Below are 21,990 nucleotides of genomic sequence, written 5' to 3' on the forward strand. Positions count from 1 at the left end.
GCCGTCTTACATCAGCTTTCTCAGAGTAGTGTTTCCATACAGGCAAACCTTCTAATCCCCAGTAAAAGAGAAGATTACATAAATATTCAGTAACTTGAAGTTTTAAGTAAATGCCCAGTGTCCTACCTCTAAACATGTCTGCAGATGATCTTGGTTTGCTCCTTGGAGAAGAACCAAATACTTTAGATAAGGGGGGAATATTCTCTCTCTCTGCTTGTATAGACCTGGCCTAACTTAAAAATAAATGTTTAGTTAAGATGATCTCCAGCTTGACCTTTCTGAAGGCACGGGAAGCTGGCTTGAGCATAGCTGTCCATGGCTATAGATTGGAATGTCTCAGTGTAGGTGAAACAGTGTTCTCAAGGGAAGCCCTTCCTCATTTACTAGCTGGGTATGTTAATACCCTTTGGTATTTACCTCAGTCTTCAACAAGTCAAAATCTGTGGGGTAATATATACAGTCAATGATTCTTAAACCAACATAATACACTGAGATGCTTGTAACTGATGAGTGAGTTAGGCTCAGCCTTCAGCACTATGATTAATCATATAAATTTGTAAAAGGTGCATAATCATAGCTACTGGGAGAGACTGCTAACTGTGCTTACAGAATGTGCCTATTCCCTCCTATTTTCCTGGAGTCTTCTAGCTCAAAAGCTTTTGGGTTATGGATAGGTAAGTTGCATTTATCAAGAACCAGTGGAAGAAGTATGATGTTGGTATTTAAATCTCACCTCTTATTTAATATTGGGAAAACATCTGCCCTTCTCTGAGAATTAATTTCTTTATCTTATAACAGTGCAACATCAGGGGCTGAGTGAGATTTTTCGTGTTGTCCCAGAACCATCAAAGACTCAAAGCTGGGAATATGTACCCCAAATTCTAAGCCCCAGGAACCACAGCTACTGAGACCTGCTATCTCTTTGCAGGGCTTGATAAGGATTATCCAGCAGACCTGGGGTTACTACTCCATTGTCTTTCACCTCCTCCTGATATTTAAAAACAACAACAACAACAACAACTGAGAAGAGGAGTCTTTTGAAGGAACAAAGTGTTCACGTTCTCTCTTCATCTCCTCCATTGAAGGAAAGAGAGGGAGGTCCAAGAGAATCGTTCATAAACTTGGGAGTGGCTCAGGAAAGGCAGACTGACGCTTTATTCCCTGGTTGAATATCTGCTTATATAGCAGAGCTGATGAACTACCTCTGAGCTGTCAGGTGTGTAGGTAGGGCGTTTATAGAGGTGATGTACGTGCACTTGCATGTTGGGGAGGGGAATGTCAGGTGGAGATGTCATAAGATTTCTCATCACTGCCCCAGTTGACACGCACCCCTTTCCAAGATAAACTGAGATGGTTCCACATGTACTTGTTGCAAGCCTGGGAACTGACCAAGAAAGTTAGACTGAGTTTGGGGTTAACTGTCTCTAGAGGAATCCCACAGTGAAGGACAAAAGCATGTGACATGACAATGCGAGCTGGGGTCAGCCAAAGATGTGGACAAAATTAATTAGGAACTTCCAGTGCCCAGAGTTGTGGGTTGGAGGGGGCATACTGGAGAGCATGAAGCATGTTGGAACCACAGGTAAGCAGGCAGGTATGCAGCCTTACTCTGCCCTGCTCCACCTCTAGAGGAGATAGTTCTGGAAAGAGGAGAAAGAGGGAAACTGATAAAGACCGTGCCCCTGGCTGGGGGAAGGGAGAAGAACATGATGAATTAGATGTAACATTAAGACTTAACCAAATAAACCCATGGACTAGGGCTAAGATGTGTGTGTGTGTGTGTGTGTGTGTGTGTGTGTGTGTGTGTGGCGGGGGTGGAGGGGTCGGTCTAGCATAGATGGGGACAGTTATTGGAAGAAAATAAAATGGTTTCATATTTATAGTCTAATGAGTTTAGGCTTTTCAATACCCCCATTTGCCTTCTTGTCCACGGTTCATCCTGCCAATCTCAAAATATAGTCTCTCTCACAGTCCAGTACTGTTTGTAACATATTTAATATGTGATTCCACCTCCCCCTCACATCTCAGTTACATAGATCCTTGAGATTTGTGTCAAATCCTACCTCTTTCCAGAAGTCTTCCTTAATAACCCCAGGTCCATTTTCTACCCTACCTCTTCTCCATTGCCCTCTGTCATTTTGGCATTTTCTTTTGGATCCACCCTTGCGTTTTTCATTCTTTTCATTCCAGTGGACCACACACTACTTCGGGACCTCATGTAAACTCACCTTCAAAGTATTGCCACATGTTGCCAAGGACAACTGGTCGGGCCATTGCAGCATTTGGCGAGCCATGCGGTCTAAAACTTGACAACAGCAGCCCATGGGAGTATGTGTTTCTAAATTGCACAAGGACTCTGTCAGCTCACCAGGTGTGTGCCTGTGAGGTGATGAATGCTCAATGCTCAGCAGGAGCATCTTTTCCTAAGTTGTATAAAGGTGACCCTGCACTTTTTAGCCGTCCCTTGCCCCCACCCTAGTCTCTCTTAATTTCAAATTCTTTTGTACATGGCTGACAAATCAATTTCTTTTTTTTTTTTTTACCTGAAGGAAATTTCTTTTTGTACATAAAAAAAGACACCCTTAAGGGCACCAGCAACATCACATATATTGGGTATTGCTGTAGAGGGGCTGAGCAGAGACTCTGCCTGGACACACAGTGAAATAAGATCTTCCTAGCACCGTGATTCTCGAACTTTAATGTGTACACAAATCACTATCAGATCTCATTAAAAGGCAGATTCTGTTTTGGAAGATCTGGGTGGAGTATGAAATTCGGCATTTCTAACAAGTGCTTACGTGGTGCTAATGATGCTAGTCTGAGGACCACACTTTAGCAAGCAAATTTCATTGAATTCTCACAAAGATCCCTATGAGGTAGGTTTTATTCTTTTTTTAAAAAAAATTTTCAAGTTTGTTTATGTATTTATTTATGTATGTATTTATTTCTTTAGAGAACAAGCAGGGGAGGGGCAGAGAGAGAGAGAGAGAGAGAGAGAGAGACAGAATCTGAAGCAGGCTCCAGGCTCTGAGCTGTCAGCACAGAGCCTAACAACGTAGGGCTGGAGCTCACAGACTGCGAGATCATGACCTACGAGATCATGAAGGTGGACACTCAACCGACTGAGCCACACAGGTGTACTGAGGTAGGTTTTATTCTTAATCCTACTTTATGAATGACAAAACTGATAGTTGAACTGATTAAACGATTTGTTCAAGCTTGCATAGCTTATAAATAAAGGACTAGGGACTCAAATTCAGCCCTGATGCAAGCAATAGCTCTCTCTCTCTTTTTTGTTTATTTATTTCTGAGAGAGAGAGAGAGAGAGGGAATGAGAGGGACAGAGAGAGAATCCCAGGGAGGCTCTGCTGTCAGCACGGAGCCTGACACAGGGCTCAAACCCACAAACCGTGAGATCATGACCCCTGCCGAAGTCGGATGCTCAGCTGGCCGAGCCACCCAGGCACCCCAAGCAACCTCTTTTAAATCACCATGGTGTATTCCCTCTAGAAGGGTCAGGACAGAAGAGAATTAACTTCAGGAAGGAATTCTGTTCAGAAGGTAAGACAGGCAAACTTGGTAGTGGATTGGCCTTGAACTTCTCAGTTGAGTTGGTCAGGGACTCCTGCGCTACAAGAAATGGAGTATGGGGCAGCAGGAATAAGAGGTTTGGGAGTTTGAAGGGTTGAGGGCAGCTGCAATGGGCCATGTGCTGGGGAATCAGCAGGAGGGAAGGCCCGGGTGAAGTGGAGTGGATTGAATTTGCCAAAGTGCCAAATCAGTTGTTGCTAAACTCCATATTAGAATCACCTACGCATGGTTTTTTTTTAAAGCTTTCAAAGCTGAGGGCATACCCCAGACCAGTTAAGTCACAGTCTCTGGGGCTGGGACACAAACATCAATATTTTCTGAAGCTACCCAGGTAATTGCAAAGTACAGAATTTTGGAGAACCACTGCTATTGACTATTTGCTTCTAATATGAAAGGGGCACAGTCTTTAATTATTCATAAAGAGCCCAAGGAACACTGAAGAATGGTTTTGGGTTTTGGCATGGTTCAGGGTTTGGCAAACTTTTTCTGTATGGAGCCAGATAGTAAACAAAATGTTTTAGTCTTTGTAGGCCAAGAGGCAAATTTGAGGATATTATGTAAGTGCTTATGTAACAAGAGAGAAAACAGATTTCCACAAATTTTCTGATGAAATTCAAAATTTTACGGATGCTAAACTTGGAATTTCATATAATTTCTATGTGTGATGAACCATTATAGTTCTTTTGATTTTTCTAACCATTAAAAATTTAAAAATTATTCTTAGCTTGAGGGCTGTACAGAAACAGGCAGCAGGCTGGATTTGGCCCCTGAGTTGAAGGGTTGAAATTTGCTGACTCATGGTATAGTTAACGATGTACCTTGATGAATCCAAGGAAGTCCTCAGACATGTGTATTTAAACAAAAACATCAGTATTTAAATGAGTGCTGTACCTGGCTAGCAGTAAAACTAGCCTTTGGAAAATCATTATCCTTTCTAAGGACAGTGTGCAAATCAAATGACAACATTTTGAGACAAAGCCTACTTTATCCATATTTTTCATCATCATAAATTAAAAATCACTGGTTGAAAATATGGCTACACTATAGTCTACTGCATACAATAATATGCTTTGTAAATGATTCCAATACTTAATCTCTAAAATATCTTATGAAAAATGTAAACAGGATTTCAATTTGATTTAAAAACAGCTTGTGTTTAATCTGATGTCCACTCTTTCCAGGCCCTGATTTGCTAAAGAGCCCTGGTTGCAGAGTATAGCCCTCCTGGGTTTCTATTCTGTGTGTTTGGATGTAGGGATTATAGGTCAAAATTGCCATTTTATGGAAATGCTGTCTGTGTCATTAGGTAGGTAGTCTGAAATGCATTAGAGGGTTATAAAAATCACTTTTTTTTTTTTTACCCCTAAGTGAATTTCAAGGATTACTTAACTCCTCCCAAGTCACACATCTGGTAATGATCAGGGAGAAACTTGAACCCACATCATCTGACTCAGACTGCAGATTTTTATGCTTAGTCCATTGTGCCACTCACACTTCACAATATTCTGCAAAAGGAAAAGCTGAGCCCTGCAGACACCATGTGTTAGAAGGTGTTGTGCATCTGGTCTGTTCGCTCCAGGCACCAGAATTTTCACTGATGTCAGGGGTGCTAACTGGCTTAAATAGAGCACACGCGCTCCCTCTCTCTCTTTGATGGCCCGATGCATCCATTTCTTTATTTTTATTATTTATTTATTTTTTACAATCTGATATCTCTTTTTCATAATGGCTACTGTTTCTATTAATTCTGAATAGTAAAACAAAAATATGATGAAGTAAAAGAATAATTATATTTATACTTCAGAATGTACTATGTCCATTTTCCCAGTTAAATGTAAATACGTATAAACAAATTTAAAAGCAATATAAAAACACAGATATAGATATGACTATAGTGTGCTTATGATGTTCATTAATCAAACCCTACTTGTGTCTCCTTACATGTTTTCTGTGCTATTCATGGGCTATTTCCCATGAGTCACTATCAGTTGTCCTTCAAGGGCAGCAATGTGGTTAAAAATGGTCCTTTTGTTGCCACACCAAGGTTTTGTAGTTTAACAGTGTCATTTCCACTTAAATAGAAGTTATGTGTAAATTGGCTAGGCTACTTATTTCATACTCCCTTGTTTTTCTTAAAGTTTTTTTATCTTGAAAACTACTAGCCTGAGGAGTTAAGTCATGATACGAAAAAAATGATTTTAAGTGAAAAGATATTACACTTACATAAAAAGAACACTTGGAATGTGCTTAAATTTGGTTAAGTACCTATATTCGTTAAGCACCTCTTAGGATATATACTCATATTACTGAGTATTATGTAATTATTAAGAGTTATGTATACAAATGAATTTATAATGGACTATGAAATGTTTTGTTAAAATGTGGATTATTTAAGCAAGATGAAAATGATAAATTCTACACATAATACAGTAATCAATCTGACTGTATATATTAACATGGAAACAAAGTTATACACAAAAGAGACTGAAAAAAAATAAACTAAAATGTTAACTAAGGATATATCTGAGGGCTAAGCTTACTGTTTTTTATCTTCTATTTTTACTTATTTCCCATGTGGAGCATGTATCACTATTCTAGAAATCTTTACATTTATTTTAAAAGAAATCCTATTGACTGATTCATTATCATAATTACCAAATATTTTATTATTCTGGGTTGTAACTGCTGTTACTGTATTATCTTGAGGCATTTTATAACTAGACCACCCTGAATTATTGCATTAATAACTTCAGATAGTTTCTCATTAGCAAAAAAAAATACAGTTAAAAAATTTAAAGAAAGGAATCTTAGGACCTGAAGTTCTAAAAATTATGCTTGTAATACATTTAGCTTAGTTTAGTTTAGTTCATTTATTTAGTTGGTTTTTTTTCCCCCATATGTATGAAAATGTTCAATGCTGGTAGAAGTTACCAGAAAATAAAAAAAAACTCCTTCCCTTGAGCTTGTCTGCCTTGAGAATTTGCCAGGCGTTGAAGGGAGCCCTCTGCTGTTAGCTATATTTATTACAGTAAACTTTGATTTATATTGTTTTATGTCCTTCCTTGAACCTACTCAGGTTTTTAATGTTTCTGTTATGATTGTACATTTCACATAACAAAGAAAACATAAATTCCACGATGCCAGCTGGCACAGTTAATAATCCGTCAATTCTGCCCTTTTTGAACTATACCACAGCATTGGAACATCTGGCAGTTTCCAATTTCCATGTTAGAGTGGGGTTTTGACCTCTATTTCACTTTCAAATGGGTCTCTTCGGCAGAATAACTCTGCTTTCTCCATTAACTTCACCGCTCACACCCTTGACAGTGCATGTGAGGCTTTACACCTAGTGCTTTAGAAGGTGCTGTGCACTTGTCAGAGGAAGCTACCGTTCTGCTCTGCTCCCTTAATCGCCTTTGTTCATTGCTCCTATCCATTAACTACCAGCGCTCCTCGAATCTCCCTCTTTGGGCCTTTGGTTTTTAAAAATATCTTCCTCTGTTGCATCTGAAGGCTCATCCACTTCCACAAGCCTAGTTATCAGTCTGAACTAATTGCATCAGCTCTGTCCTCTCCAGGGCCCTGGAAGAGAAGCAGGCAACAAGGGGCCTTTGGGTGCCTGGTGCATGAGCACAGTGGAGTGTGTGTGTGTGTGTGTGTGTACACATAAAATACGGATAAAAAAGATAGAAAAATATATCTCCTTGCCTGTCTCCCTTCACTGGCATCAGGTAATCTCCACTCTCTGGGACTGAACTCTTGGGAAGACGTTTCTTCAGCACCTATGATTCTGAGTTTGCCCCTCTGCTTTTCTTTTTTTCTAGCCTCTCTCACTGTTTGCTTCCCTCTGCTCTGCATGTTCTTATCACACGAGTCTTCCTAAGAAAAGCATCTTTAACCATTTCCCTCTCCTTTGAACGTATCTTCCGTGCTTCTCTGTTGCTGAAAGGTTCAGTTTCAAATGTTTCACCCTGATATTCTAGGCCCTTTAAATTTTGACTTTACCTCTCCAGCCGAATATCTTGCTCCTAACAAGGCTATTCCTGCAGGCCGGCTTCCTGCCTCCCGCATTCTCCGCCCAGGTCGTCCGTTCTTAAGCTAGTGTGGTCTCTTTTCAGTCCTGTCGAAAATGCTTTCTTTCAATGTACTTGTCCAAATCCAACTCCCATTTGAAACACTCATATTTCCATCAACTTTTTCTCGAACAATCAGGCAACATGGATATAATCTTTTCTCAGTTACCTGTTCAGCATTTATTATGAGTTCCACGCATTAGAGTATTTTGTGGCATTTAATCTGATGCTAGTGTGTATTCTCTTGGGTGCTCTTAATTGTTCCTTTTATATCTTGTCTTACTCACAAGACTATATCTGTGCATATGAGGATAAGAATATAGTCTGGTATTTCACAGAGCGGTACCATGCTGGGCTTTATCAATTGCTTAAACTCTGGGCAATTCATTTCCTTCTTCTGTAAAATGGAAATAATGATGCTTCTCTACCTATCCCTTTTTGACACTTGAAGCTAAAATGAAATAAAGTGGGCAAAGGCTTCAAAGCTTTCAAGCTCAAGTATTACCACAATTATCATGATGCATAACCTCTCTTTTTCCCCCTGAAATACCACCTATCATAGGGTCATGGAATTTCCTTCTGAGGATAGAGTTAACCACCCAAAAGGGTCACAGCCATCATGAGGAACAGACACCGTCTCTCTGAAGGCGCATCAGATCTGCCAGAGTAAAAGACCAAGGTCAGTATCTTCAACTCAGGTCTTCATTTTTCCCATCCATAGATGTTGATAGTGTCTATTCACATTCACATCAAGGCTCTTGTAATATTAGTCTGCACTTACTGTTTATACTCCAGCAATCTTGGGTCAAAACTCACAAGTATACAGAAATTTCTTTCTAAAAGTGACCAAAGATGTCCTAATTATTTAATGGAATAGCTGCTCTTCATCCTTACCTCCTAGGCCTTTCTGTCACATTAGATGCCATTAAGTATAGTTGTAAAATAAGGTTCGAAGAAACGGAGATGTTCCAATACAAGAGATCATGAAGGAGAAGGCAGATTTGACTGCATTAGAGTGGAAGGCATGTCTACATCAATAATTTAAAAAAACAAATGAAAAGGCAAACAAAAAACTTGGAAAATATTTGCTTTGTCTTTGACAATCCTATTAATATCCTCAGATTAAAACCTTAAATAACATGGGAAAAGATAAACACTGTAATAGGAAAATGGGCAAATGTTACAAACATACAAATCACAGAAGAGAAAATATAAATGTCACATGTATAATGCTCAACTTCACTAATAAATTCAATGGCTAGTTTTAGGTCCCATTTTTTTTCCTCTTTGAAATATTGCAAAGTATATTAAACTTCTTTTGAACAGGTTCTGTAAAAAATTCTGATTAACCTGCCCAGAGTCCTTCATGTTGGACCCAGAATGGTGGACCTCGTCTGCATTGTACTTGCCCGAGAGAATCAGCTGGGCACAAGTTTTCCTTTTTCCCAGAATGTAATGGGGCATGTGCATCCTAACACCAATCTTGAAAATAGCATTAGCTTCCAAAGGCATGTTTATATCAACTTATGCCTTTAATAAAGGCATCTCTCCTGCCATCTCTCCTCCAATAAAGAATAAAATCTGAGAATGACTGATAAAATCGTGCCCGGTCTTGTTGAGAGAATGAGTGATGGGTTGTTTAAGAAGGCAAAAAACAAAAAAAGGAAATTTCATTTCCATCTAAACACTGCTTTGTGTCTACACTGTAGGTTTGTATCCTTGGTTCAAGGTTGCAGATCTTCCCAATGATACATTAGCTGTCAAATATAAAGTCTTAGGCCATGTTGCCAAGAGCATTCTTATTGCCTTGAGCATTCTTTTTTTTTCCCCCTACTATATTAAAATATGCCCTTTGGGACATGGGTCTGGAAAAGTATTCCTTTTTTTAGAGCTACTAATTTCAAATGGAACTGACATTGCAAAGATCCTACAAATATTCTCTTCTGTTCTCATAAATTAGGCACCATTATCAAGTGTAATGTGCCAGACATTTTACATACACAATTCATTTAATATTATGATAATGCTAGATAGAATAGGGTATTTTTGGGGGTTTTTTGGTTTTGCCTTTTTAAAAATTATCTATCTATCTATCTATATTTACATTTCACAGAAGAAATGTAAATTCAATGTAGAATCCATGTCTCAGATAAAATAAATAAATCACTTAAAGTTTAAGCTACTGAGACGCCTCCTCTCAGGTGAGCTCAAGTTTGTCTGGCTCCAGAGTCCACGTTTTTCTACCTAACCTCATTTTTTGCTGTTTCTTTTCAATTCTGTAACTTTCATACTATGTTTAGCTTAAAATTAACACAAAGCTTATCATGTATCCTCAGCGGTAATTGATTGGTGTTCTGTTTAAGGTGCTTTGGAATTCTGTAGATTGTGGGGGTCTTTTCTGATGGTTTCCACTGACCCTATAAAATGATTTACCTACTGCATTTGGAAACATCTAGAAGCTCTTATCAATCATGAAAAAGTTGAAGAACTCCCATTCTGAAAAGAAGAATAAAATTGAGCATCTGCAGGACCTCAGAAAGCAGTGTGATTTTAGGCCGGTTATGGTCACAGCAAGATCACTGTTATGAAATTTATTTTTATCTTCTGAGTTCTCAGGGGTATTTATGGCAGTCTTGGACAGAAGTCTTATTAAGGAAGATTCCTGTCTGGCCATCCATGCAATTTATTTTGAATGCTCTGGCGTGACTCTCCCTTGGGAGTTATCTTTAGTGTAGAGGTTCTAGTATTATTTGATTTAATGATGTTTGGACATGATTAGGGCTGCCTAATCAGTACCAGATAGAATACAAGGAAAATTTTCTTCCTTTTTCAGAGCTCACAGTTATGGCAGGGGATATGCCTCTGCTGGGTTCAAGTTTTGGCTTTGCTACTTGATAGCTACGTGACCTTGGCAAGTCAGTTGACATCTCTGAGCCTCAGTTCTCTTATCTTGTATAATAATAATAATAATAATAATAATACCCATAGCATTGTTGTACAAGATGTAAAAATAATAAACATAAAAGCATTTTTGTAAACTTTAAAACTACTGTACACAGGGGTGCCTGGGTGGCTCAGTTGGTTAAGCATCTAACTCTTTCGGCTCAGGTCATGATCTCGCGGTTCGTGATTTCAAGACCCGCATTGGTCTCTGTCCTGGCAGTGTGGAGCCTGCTTGGAATCCTCCTCTCTTTCCCTCTCTCTCTGCCCCTCCCCTACACTCTGTCTCTCAGTAAATAAATAAGCTTTAAAAAACAAAAGTATCGTACACAAAGATAAATAACTCACTTTAAAAATGGACAAGTGATCTGAATAGACATTTCGTTAAAGAATACCTACAAATGGCCAATAACTACATGAAAAGACGCTCAACATCACTAGTCATCAAACCCACAAGGAGATACCACATTACACCTATGAATAAAATAGCTATAATAAAAAAGCCAGATGAGAATAAGTGTTGTTGAGGATGTGGAGAAATAGGGATCCTCACACATTGCTGGTGGGAATGTAAAATGGTAAAGATTCTTGGTAGAACAGCCTGGAAGTTCCTTTTAGTTTAACATAGTTGCCACATGATTCAGCAATTTTATTTCTGGTTATATACCCCAAAGAAATAAAAGTACATGTCCACAAAAAAAAAAAAAAAAAAAACAACCTGTACATGAATGTTCATGGGCATTATTCTTAATATCCAAAGGTGGAAACAGCTCAAATATCTATCAGCAGATGAACAGATAAATAAAATGTGGTATATTCATAGAATAGAATATTACTTGGCAATCAAAACAAATGAAGTATTGGCATGTGCTATTACTTGGACGGACTTTGAAAGCGTGCTAAGTGGAAGAAGCCAGTCACAGCGAATCACATATTGTATGATTCAACTTAGACAAAATGCCCAGAGTAGACAAATCCGTAGGTACAGGAAGTAGGCTGGTGTTTGCCTATGGTTGAGGGGTTGGGGGCAAATGAAAAGTGACAACTCACGGATATGGGTTTTCCTCGTTAGGGTGATGAAAATATTCTAAAACTGATTTGTGTAATAGTTGTACAACTTTGTGACTATACTAACAACTATTGTAAATTTCAAATGGGCGAAATGTGTCCTAGGTACGTGAGCTATAGCTGAATAAAGCTGTTATTATAAAAGTACTGCACTGTATAAGTCTATATTACCATTTGTTCTATTTTTATATTTGTCCTTTATCACAGCCATAATAGACTGGCATTCTCAGCTTTTGGCTCTAAGCTAGAGACAAAGTAGACTCTCCATTTCTTGTGAACTCTCATATCAGAAGGTTTTCTCAGGTACGGTAGTTCACAAAGGAATGCCACCAGCTTAGCTTTACTACAAGAAGTCCCAGGAACACCTGTTCCAGGTCAGCTTCTCACCTGGTTAGTCCACATCGATTATCATCGCATGGAATTGGTTCAATCAGGAGAAAATGGCATCAAGGTGAGCCCTTCCCGATTTTCCATTTCTTGAAAATAATTGACCATGGTTCCTGGGGAATCGATCTATTTTATGTTCAGCATTTTGCTCTTAGAAACTCTTTTGTTTGTAGGCTTCTAATTGAAACCAAGTCATCTTCCCAAAAAACACAAAAAAACAGCTCTGGCCCACAGCAATTTGTTCAGTAGATTATAATACACTTTTATTTATCTTCTCTCAGTACATTGCATGGTCTGCAAGGATAAGAAGTTCCGTTTTATTTAATTTTGTATTCCGTGGGCTTGACACATAGTCAGGGCTCAGCAAGTGGTTTACTGAATGATGAATCAATAAATGAATGCAGAAAACAAGGTGAGCAGAAATAGTGACATTTACCTGACACATGGGCCACAAAGACAGCCATGCCAATTTGGGTGAATATTGCTCAGGAAGTGATATTCTCAGGCTGAACATGGAGGGTTTTGTTATGCACGAGTTAGCTTTTCAGACCACGGAAAGTAGAAATTTGTAGTCAATTTGAACTTCACAGGCTTTGACAAAGGTGGGATTGTAGGAGCAATTTCTTAGTGAGTGAGCCTAACTGGCCCCCATCGAGGGCATTTAAAGTTAGTGTGCAAGCATCTACTTAGCTTCTCATCAGAGAAAGAGAGGGGAAATAATTACTTGTTGTATTCCAGAATCTTGGAGATTCTGGAAGGCCTTCAGGAGCATCCCCTGAGAAATGTCCATGACCTATACGGCCAAAAATAATATTGAAAGAATAGCTAATGGAGGGTAAATACAAAATTGGGATTGTGCTAGAATTGAGTGGATTAGGAGGAAACTATCTGGGCAGGTTGCTATGAGGCAGTGTGCTGGGGCCTCAGGAGAAGCCACCGGCACTTTGGGTCACTGCATTTACTTGGGCTCACCCAGCTGCGTCACACGCCCCGGGGCCATTGTCTGCTGTGCCAACTCCAATCCACTACCACCTGGAAAGTGTGAAACTTGGTCCACAGAAGACCACTGAAAAGGGTTAAATCCTAAAGACACACGCGTCTGGCAGCAAAAGGGCAATCTGTAAAGGAACTCAGTTCACAGGCGTTGACCCCTGCCTCTCTCCTCATTTTCACACCTCAGACTGCAGGATGATGTGTGAGGATTCCTTTCTCTTTAGTTTCCCTCCTCAAGAAAGAGTAAACCTTTATCTTTCATCCTGTATTACCTGGCCAGCTATTTACAGATAAGGCCAGTGTCTCCTTCCTGTATCTGCAGAGCAGACCCTGATAGGCTGATTCTTTTCTCACTGTACATACTCAAGGATGGTAGGGAAATTGTATCATTTTCCGCTAACACATCTGAGTCCGATCGTACCTACTGACGTAGTAACTTATTTACCTTTTGGCATAATGAGGAATTTGAGTTTCCATTATATTTTATTTTATTCCATTATAAATGCCTAAATTTTCCTGGGATATATGCTAAGTAGCCTAATTCTTTGATCATTCCTTTCTTATTTTATTCCATTTTATTCCATTATAAATGCCTAAATTTTCCTGGGATATATGCTTAGCAGCCTAATTCTTTGATCATTCCTTTCTTATTCAAAGCTGCTTCTCTCTGAGCAGGGAAGCTCCAGGAACAAACTGGAAATCAGGACGTGTTTGGATGGAAAAGAAACAGAGTGCAACCGTCCGTCTGCCTCATTCTCTGATGTAAGTGAAGACACCTCGGTTCCATTAGCTGAAGTGTCCATTAGCTAATCAAGAATTTAAGCTGAGTGTTCCAAAGAGTGGAAACATGAGGCACAGCTGGGGCAGGACCTGGTCACTCAACAAATATTTGTTATCTGCCTAAGCACTGGGAATACCAATAAGAGTGAGATGAATTTTTTGCCCTCAAGTCATTCATGATGTATCAGGGAAGACAGACAAAAATCGATGAGGGTGCCAGGTGCTATGAAAGAGGCAAGCCGTAAGCACTAATGGGGGCAGGGGCGGTCTGGAGGCACCTCACATTCCAGATCCCGGAGACCCGAGACTCAAAGCGGGGACAAAGGCAAATTCAAAAAGGCCCCCCCGCCCCCCCGCCACCATCTGGTGGTTAAGATGCAAATCAAACATCTTTAATTTAAACTTTAGCATTTGGAGATATGTCCTTGAGGCTCAAATGTAAAGAATATGTGCTCACAGATGAAGCTTTCCCTGCTGATTCAAAGGAAGCCAACTTGAGCCCCATGAAGCCTTTTGATGTGGGGAGTAATCACTGTTTGTTTTCTCTGTGACCACAGAGAATTCAAGCAAAGCCTTTTTCGGAGCAATAACAATAGCTATTCTTTTAAATACTCCCTGCATTTCCTATTCTGTTAGGTACTTGGCATATGATTTTTATAGAAATCCCGTAAAATAGTATTAGTTTACCTACTTGGCAGAAAAGAAAACAGAAATAGAGAGAGGTTAATTTAGTAATTTAGTTGCTCAGATAGTTTTGGAGCAAGGGTTTTAGTCCATGAAGCACTGCCTCTAGAAATCCCTGCTTTTAGTTATATCAAACCTGCAAATTATAATCTTAATCTAATTTATCAGTGCCTGCACATACTTCCTGAACAATGTCTCTAAAATGCTTTAAAATGCTTACTTTTAAGTTTTTAAAAAAAATTTTTAATGTTTATTTACTTGAGAGAGAGAGAGAGAGAGAGAGAGAGAGAAGGGGAGGGGCAGAGAGAGAGAGGGAGACACAGCATGTGAAGCAGGCTCCAGGCTCTGAGCTGTCAGCACAGAAGCTGGACACTTCTGAGCCGAAGTTGGACACTTAGCCGACTGAGCCACCCAGGCGCCCCATCTTTTTTTTTTTTTTTTTCAGGCAAAGGCATGTGACATTTCTGCCACTGACGTGAGCCAAGGGAGGGCTTGTTATGTTAGAGCGATTGTCAAAATTGGATACATTCTTAGCGGTGACAGTCAGGGGGAGAAATTCTTCTGGAGACCACACTACAAATATTGTTTTGAATTTAGAGTCATCGCCGTCCATTTTCTCTGCAGGGTGTGTAGGGGTTAGTGCACATTTCTTGGTTTCTGATGTTTTTCTGTAAGGTTCTGATTTAAAAGTTCATTTCCTTACACACCAGGAGCAGTGTTTGTAGGTCAAGCTCCCAAAGTGTGAAATACTTGAACTCTCTAGGAAATATCCTGGGCATATGATTTAACTTTTGGCTACTGGGTCTTGAATGGGGACATTGGAAAATATGAAACAGGGAGAAAGGACCTCCAACCACTGGTGCAGGGACCTCATTTTGTATCTGGCCCGAATGGCATAATTAACAATCTTAATAGCTTTTTGGCAGTCATCTTACTTCTTGATTACTACATCCTCTCACTGCTTCTGCACGAAGCTGAATCCGGAGTGTATCTGCCTTCTCTGTTCCCATGCTCAGGAGAGTAAACACTCTGGATGAAAAGCCACACCACCTGCAGATCAGGGACACTGCAGACACTTGGTCTCCAGTCTCGGCTGGGTCCTCAGAAATTCTTGTCAGTGCTTATACTTGTTCAGAGTGTCCAGGTCCCTCAAAGATTCCCCACACTCACCAAAGTCCTTCTGACCCCCTTTAGTGCCCTCTTCTTCTGTCTCAGCAGATGATCTTGCTGCCCAGACACCGTGGACATTTAGGTCTCAGGTAAGCCCATCATCAGCCACCAGTTGAGTACCTAATGCTTCCTTCTGTTGACACCCACACATGTTCCCAAGATCTGTCTTCTGGTCTCAGAGAATGCCTCACTCCTTTCTCAAGTCCAAGTCCACTAGGACACTGACCTACGTCAACTGCCCCCAGGCCCCTCGGAACTCTATGGCATCTCATTCCTAGGTCGTTGTCCCACTCTCCTGCCTCTCCAGCCTTGCCCTCCCCAAGGCTCCTAGAAAAATAAACTGGTCATTCCCTTTTCAGCTACCATCAAGGCTCTCTCTTCTTTGAGAATTCAAATGGTCAAGGGAGTGGGCTTAACCCCTAACTTTGCTTTCTTACTTCATACAGGTATCTGGCTTTTGTCCCCACCATTCCTTAACTTCTCTCACTATGGTCAACAAAAGTCCCTCATGGCCAAGATACAACTGACCTTTTTTGGTCCTCCTGGGTCTGTGTGTGGCACTTAGCTAAGCTGACCACTCCCTCTCTTTAAAAACATTCTGGGGGCGCCTGGGTGGCTCAGTCGGTTAAGCATCCGACTTCGGCTCAGGTCATGATCTCGCGGTCCATGAGTTCGAGCCCCGCGTCGGGCTCTGTGCTGACAGCTCAGAGCCTGGAGCCTGTTTCAGATTCTGTGTCTCCCTCTCTCTGACCCTCCCCTGTTCATGCTCTGTCTCTCCCTGTCTCAAAAATAAATAAAACGTTAAAAAAAAATTTAAAAAAAAATAAAAACATTCTGTGTATTTCCTTGGTTTCTCCAACACTCTGCCCTTCTGGTTTTCTCCATTCCAGCCTGGTTGTGCTTCCCTCCATCTTTCATCACTTAAAAGTTCACTGAAGGTAGCATTTGGTGGTACAAGAGTGAGTTTCTGAATTAGATCGTCTCTTACTATTTGTGCTTCCATAGATTCTTAACCCCTCTGTATCCCAGTTTCCTCATCTTTTACAACGAAATTAACAGTGTTTCACATTGTTATGAGGATTGACTCAGATAAATGCATGTAAAGCACTTTGTATGGATTTTTCATTTCAAAAGGAAAATTTAATTGCTAAGAGCTAACATAATCATATCAAGAAGCATTTCAAATAAAATATTATACTTTCCAATCTGCAATAGCAGCTCATCCAGATTCCATCATGCTTTAGATTTTTCCAACTGTAAGTATCCTAAGAACTATTTGGACCACGAAATTGTTGTGACAGCACCGGTTCAAATTTTTACTTATAAAGAAACATTTAGCAGGATTTCTGAGCATCTAAGACTGTTATAAAATAACTGGACATCTAGTTTGCGTGATTATCTGAGGCTTTTTTTTCTTTTAAACAAAGCTGTTATTACTAAAAAGAAGATTCAAAACCACAAAAAATCTCGAAAGCCTTGTTTGGAATCCCAAACAAATTTTGTTTAACTTGTTTTCATAATAAAAGCAAGCCATTATTAAACCTTTGAAAAAATAGGTGCATTCAACCTTGCTTTCCAATAAATTAATATAATTTCCGGAGATTTACTGGCTCTTAAATACAAACATGGTTGATTTCAAACCTATGTGTGGAGCTCATCATAAAGCACCACCACTAAAATGCTCCTGAAAATTGAGATACATGAGTAACAGAAAAATCTGTTAGTTCTGACCTGGTATTTCTTCTATTTCTTATTTGACTGTTTTAGAAAATTAAAAACCTATATCAACATTTCAGATTTCTTTTTTTTCAACGTTTTTTTATTTATTTTGGGGACAGAGAGAGACAGAGCATGAACGGGGAGGGGCAGAGAGAGAGGGAGACACAGAATCGGAAACAGGCTCCAGGCTCCGAGCCATCAGCCCAGAGCCTGACGCGGGGCTGGAACTCACGGACCGCGAGATCGTGACCTGGCTGAAGTCGGATGCTTAACCGACTGCGCCACCCAGGCGCCCCACATTTCAGATTTCTGATGTACATTTTTTCCCTAAATCTCAACTTCACTATCTGTGGTCAAAGTTTACAGATTCTCCTGAAGGTGCATTAACCATTTAGAATGTTAAGACATTGTTTAGTGAATTTTTTAAATTCCCTAAATTGCAAGCATTTTGGTTCTCTGGATTCTTTGATCTTGGAACATCACATCAATGGGACGAGGCCAAGCGTTCCATGTTTTAGAGGCTATGCCCCTTTTGGCCTTACTAGGATGACCTATTATCTTGATTTGCTCGGGGCAGTCCTGGTTTTGGCAGTGAAAATCCCTTGTGCTGAGAAATTCCCTGGTCCCGGGCAAACCAGACCAATCGGCCACCCTAGGCTCAGCCAAATCCTCCATGTGAACAGACCAAAATTTTCTCCTTGTTTCAAACAACAACAACAGCAGCAGCAACAGCAACAACAACAATGAAAACCACCACCACAAGACGAAACAAAAACAACCCCTCGTACTTTCAACTCACTGTCCCTAATTAGAAACTAAAGACATTGATTGCATGTTGCAAACAGCTCAGCCAGGTTTATTTATGTGCTTTATTTCGTGTTTCTTTTTCTTACAACCTGAAGCTGAATGTTACAAGTAAACATTCTCAGATCAAAGTGAAGCAAGTTGGGCCTACCGTTTTTGAGCATCAGATGTCTGAACAGGTTCTATGTCTGTATCAACAGCACTTTCGTCTTTAACATCCACTCAGCACTTAGAAATTGGACTTCTGATTAAAACTGTAAGCATCCTTGCATCTGGTGATCTAAGACCACCAGTCATTATGAGAGTAGGTCCAACTCCTGGCTTTTTGTGGGAAGAGTATTCACATTTTTGTTGATTTCACTTACAGTTTACTGACCACTGAAAGGTGCGTCTTTTACTCCCCCTGGAGGAGACCAAAAACTGCCTCAGTTTCTAGGACATCCCCCATGGAGGAGACCCAGTGAAAGCTGGCAGAAAGTGGCAGGGCCATGGAGTGACTCCCCCCCAGCCATCTCTGCTTCCCGGTGCAATTTAAGGTAGATGAATGGTTCACTCTGGGCTCCAGGCCAACGAACTGGCCCCGGGGGGAAATCATTCTCACACCCACGCTTGATGCACATACACCCTGCAACTCTCCTTCCTGCCCAGCAGCCCCCCAGATGGAACCCTTATACTCGAGGAAGCAGTGGGTCTTTCATTGCCGTCTCTGGGCTACAAGAATCAAAGAGCAAAATGGATGTTTTCCTCTGAGAACTGGCACTGAACAGAAGGAAGGAAACGACTTCTCCAATTCAAGCATGTTTTAATCTCTGGAGAAGTGGGGACTGGGGAGGGGCAGAATTGGCTGAGGAATCAGTGGGAAAGTCATAAATTTTGTCTCTTATCCCGGTAACTAAGATTCTTCCTTTACAGTGCCGCCCACTCCTTCTTCTTTTTTCAAAGAGTTTGGATAATGAACAATCACTTTCTAAATTCTCAAGTTCAAAAATCTCTCAGTGGAGGAAAAACCGGGAGGTTTTGAGTAAATCTCCAAAGGCCGGACGGATCCTTTATAAACATGCTTGGAAATTTCAAGATTCACAAACACCTCATGAATATACTGCCCTAACCTGATCTAAAGACTCTGGCACCAAAACAGGTCAACAGTTCTTTACTTCTTCTCTTTAGTACTTTAAATATTTTAAAAGGTCAACTCATATTCTTTCGTTCTTTTTAAGACCATTGTTCAAAGATAGAGTGAACAGTAAATACCGTTGCGGTCCGCTTTTAAACACAATGGCTCAGTTTGCCCTGAACCTAATTCTGAGGACACAGTTAGACAAATCCAGATGGACCAAGTGGCATGGACTTAACAAAATGTCAATGTCCTGAAAAAATTAAAAAAAAAAAAAAAGTGGTGCCAGTGGGCTATTCTGGAATAAAGGAGATTTAAGAGATATGAAAGCAAATGGAATATAGACCCCTGCACCTCGGTTTTTTTTATTGTGATAATGATATTGTGATTATAAAGAATTCCTTCACTCTTAAGAATCACATGCTCAAGTATTTAGAGGCAAAGTGTCTTGATAGCTCCAACTTATTATTTTTTTTAATCAGTAAAGACAGAGATAAAGAAGAAGGAGAGAGCGAGAGAGAAAGGGAAAAGGAGAGAGCGAGAAGAGAGAGAGAGAGAGAATGTTAAACAAGCAAAGAAACTCCAGCACTCAGAAATTGGACTTCTGATTAAAGACTGTGAGCATCTTGGCCTCTGGTGGTATAAGACCAGCAGTCATATGAGAGTAGGTACAACTCTTGACTTCTTGTGGGAAGATTATTCGCATTTTAGTTGATTTCACTTACAGCTTGATTGATTTGGAGTTCACGTTGGAAAAACTCCCTATTGCTTATTGTTCAAGGCCAGGCACGTCCATAAGCCCACCATTTGCCTGCCGAGCCTCCACTATTCCTGTGTGTTCTAAAGATCTGCCTTTACTCCGGCTTCCATTCAAGTTCCATTCAAGCTAGCAGGAAGAGCTTTACTCTCTGAAAAGGTGTGTCAGAGCAGAAGAATTTTCTTACAGATGTCCCTACTAGAAAGATCCCAAATTCGTTTCTCTCAATTGATTTTTCAATTTCTACACCCATCTCATTATATTTTTAATTTAATTTGCAAATAAAATGGCATTTGCATTTTCTTGAGTAACCTTGTCCCTTCAATTACCTCTCATTTCCATTTCCAGAATCTCAATTATGTTATGATATGACGTGCCACAATAATTGCACTGTAAAAAGTCATGAACCATGATAATAGGGAGGCTATTCATGAAGATATTCCCTCACTGTCTATTCACACTAAGGGCCTGATTCATAAATTTGAAAGAAAAATTCCATGATGATGTGAGCTCGTGGAGAATCTTTGTTTTAATAGGTCAAATAGCCCAGGGTACGGGGCATGTTCACATGTGGGAGTTTTTCAACACGGTTGTTAAAGCAAGCCTTTGGGGCTTCTCACTTTAAAAAAATATCAAAAGTAGTTCGATAAAAATTCACTTTCTAAAAAACAAAGGACCCTCAGTCCCAAATTTGACCATTCTATTCTTTTTCTGACTCATTGTTTTTGAGTACCTGACAGCACATGGGTCTATAAAGACTGATTTTCAGCAGCTCATTGGCAAGGTGGACAATTTCAAAGTTTTGCTCCAACTCTTTAATATCTTTGAAAGACTCACCTCTTTATTGCTCAGTCTTTCACCACTTGTGCTTGAAGCACCAATATTCTTTTCTCAAAATCCATTTTGTAATTCAGTTAACTTCAATTGGAACTTTGGCATTGCTATGCTGGGCATCGTGTTGCACAAGGTGGGGGAAAGATGAAGGAGTATGATGTGCCCTCCTGGCTTCAAAGGAGAACATGACCATCAGGGAATGGAAGATACACGTACACACTATTCTTACCTTAGCTGTAGTGTGATATGTTGCATATGCGAATGATAAACGAAATCTCGTCCTGGTTTCTTTCATTACTCCAGCATAATTAAAGGCTTCTTCCTCATGATTCAAATGCTGTCCACCCTTCACCAAGAGTGGTGCACATTGTATGGTGGTTAGTTGGGTTACCAGCGTAAAATGTGAGTTTCCTGACATTTCATTTAATACTTTAGCACCTATCAAGCTTTGTGGTATATAGTAGGGCCTTGAAAATTGTTGCATAAAGTGAATGGATGGATGGATAAGTGACGATCACCAAGAAAACCTGGATGCCTATAAATTCTTCCACGATCAGATCGATACAAGCTTCAGGGTTTGGAGGCTTTCGATTTCAATATGTTTCTGATATTGCTCTGTGAACCCAGGGATAAAATCCCTATGGTAAGGACAAGGAAAAGGAATTCAATTGTTTCCTCTCTCTCTATTTTTTACTACTACTTTTCTTCATTTGTAACAAATTGAATACTACAACAAGTCTTCAACTCTACAATCACGATTTTAGAAATTAACTTCTATACCTCTACTCTGCACTTGTTTGGTGTCTGGTCCAGTTTTATAATTTTCTTACCAATTCCCCGTAGGACAAACCCTATCCTAGGTCAATAATTCAATTCCGGGACCACAGAGTTCTTCACTCGTCTCTAGTCATTTGTAAGGAGATTGTAGCTCAGTACCCATTAGGAAGTAGAAATAAAGTCTAGATTCAACGGACATACTGTTTCCAGCACTACAAAAGAAACATTGAAATGGTTTTTTGAATATAAAGACCTTTAGGTCCACCTGATTACTTGGACAGGAGAGGGAAAGATGAACT

General features: G+C 40.0%; 1 protein-coding gene across 8 annotated transcripts in view; it reads left to right on the forward strand.

The window, feature by feature from the left end:
- The window catches only part of RFPL4B (ret finger protein like 4B), a 94,082-nt gene that overhangs the window by 56,053 nt on the left and 16,039 nt on the right, over window positions 1-21,990 (forward strand). For 3 of the 8 annotated variants that reach the window (XR_013555726.2, XM_078447234.2, XM_078447233.2), the window contains exons 2-4: window positions 2,191-3,145; window positions 8,227-8,347; window positions 13,733-13,814. The gene's annotated coding sequence lies outside the window, so the exon portion shown is untranslated. Of the gene's footprint in view, window positions 1-771; window positions 1,217-2,190; window positions 3,146-8,226; window positions 8,348-9,836; window positions 12,124-12,146; window positions 13,815-19,121; window positions 20,327-21,990 lie in introns of those variants that run through there. The other 5 variants (XR_013555727.2, XM_060616437.3, XM_078447235.2 and 2 more) reach the window with 5 other exon arrangements.

The sequence above is a fragment of the Panthera onca genome, chromosome B2 (assembly GCF_046562875.1).
Source record: "Panthera onca isolate mPanOnc1 chromosome B2, mPanOnc1 haplotype 2, whole genome shotgun sequence".
Taxonomy (NCBI): Eukaryota; Metazoa; Chordata; class Mammalia; order Carnivora; family Felidae; genus Panthera; species Panthera onca.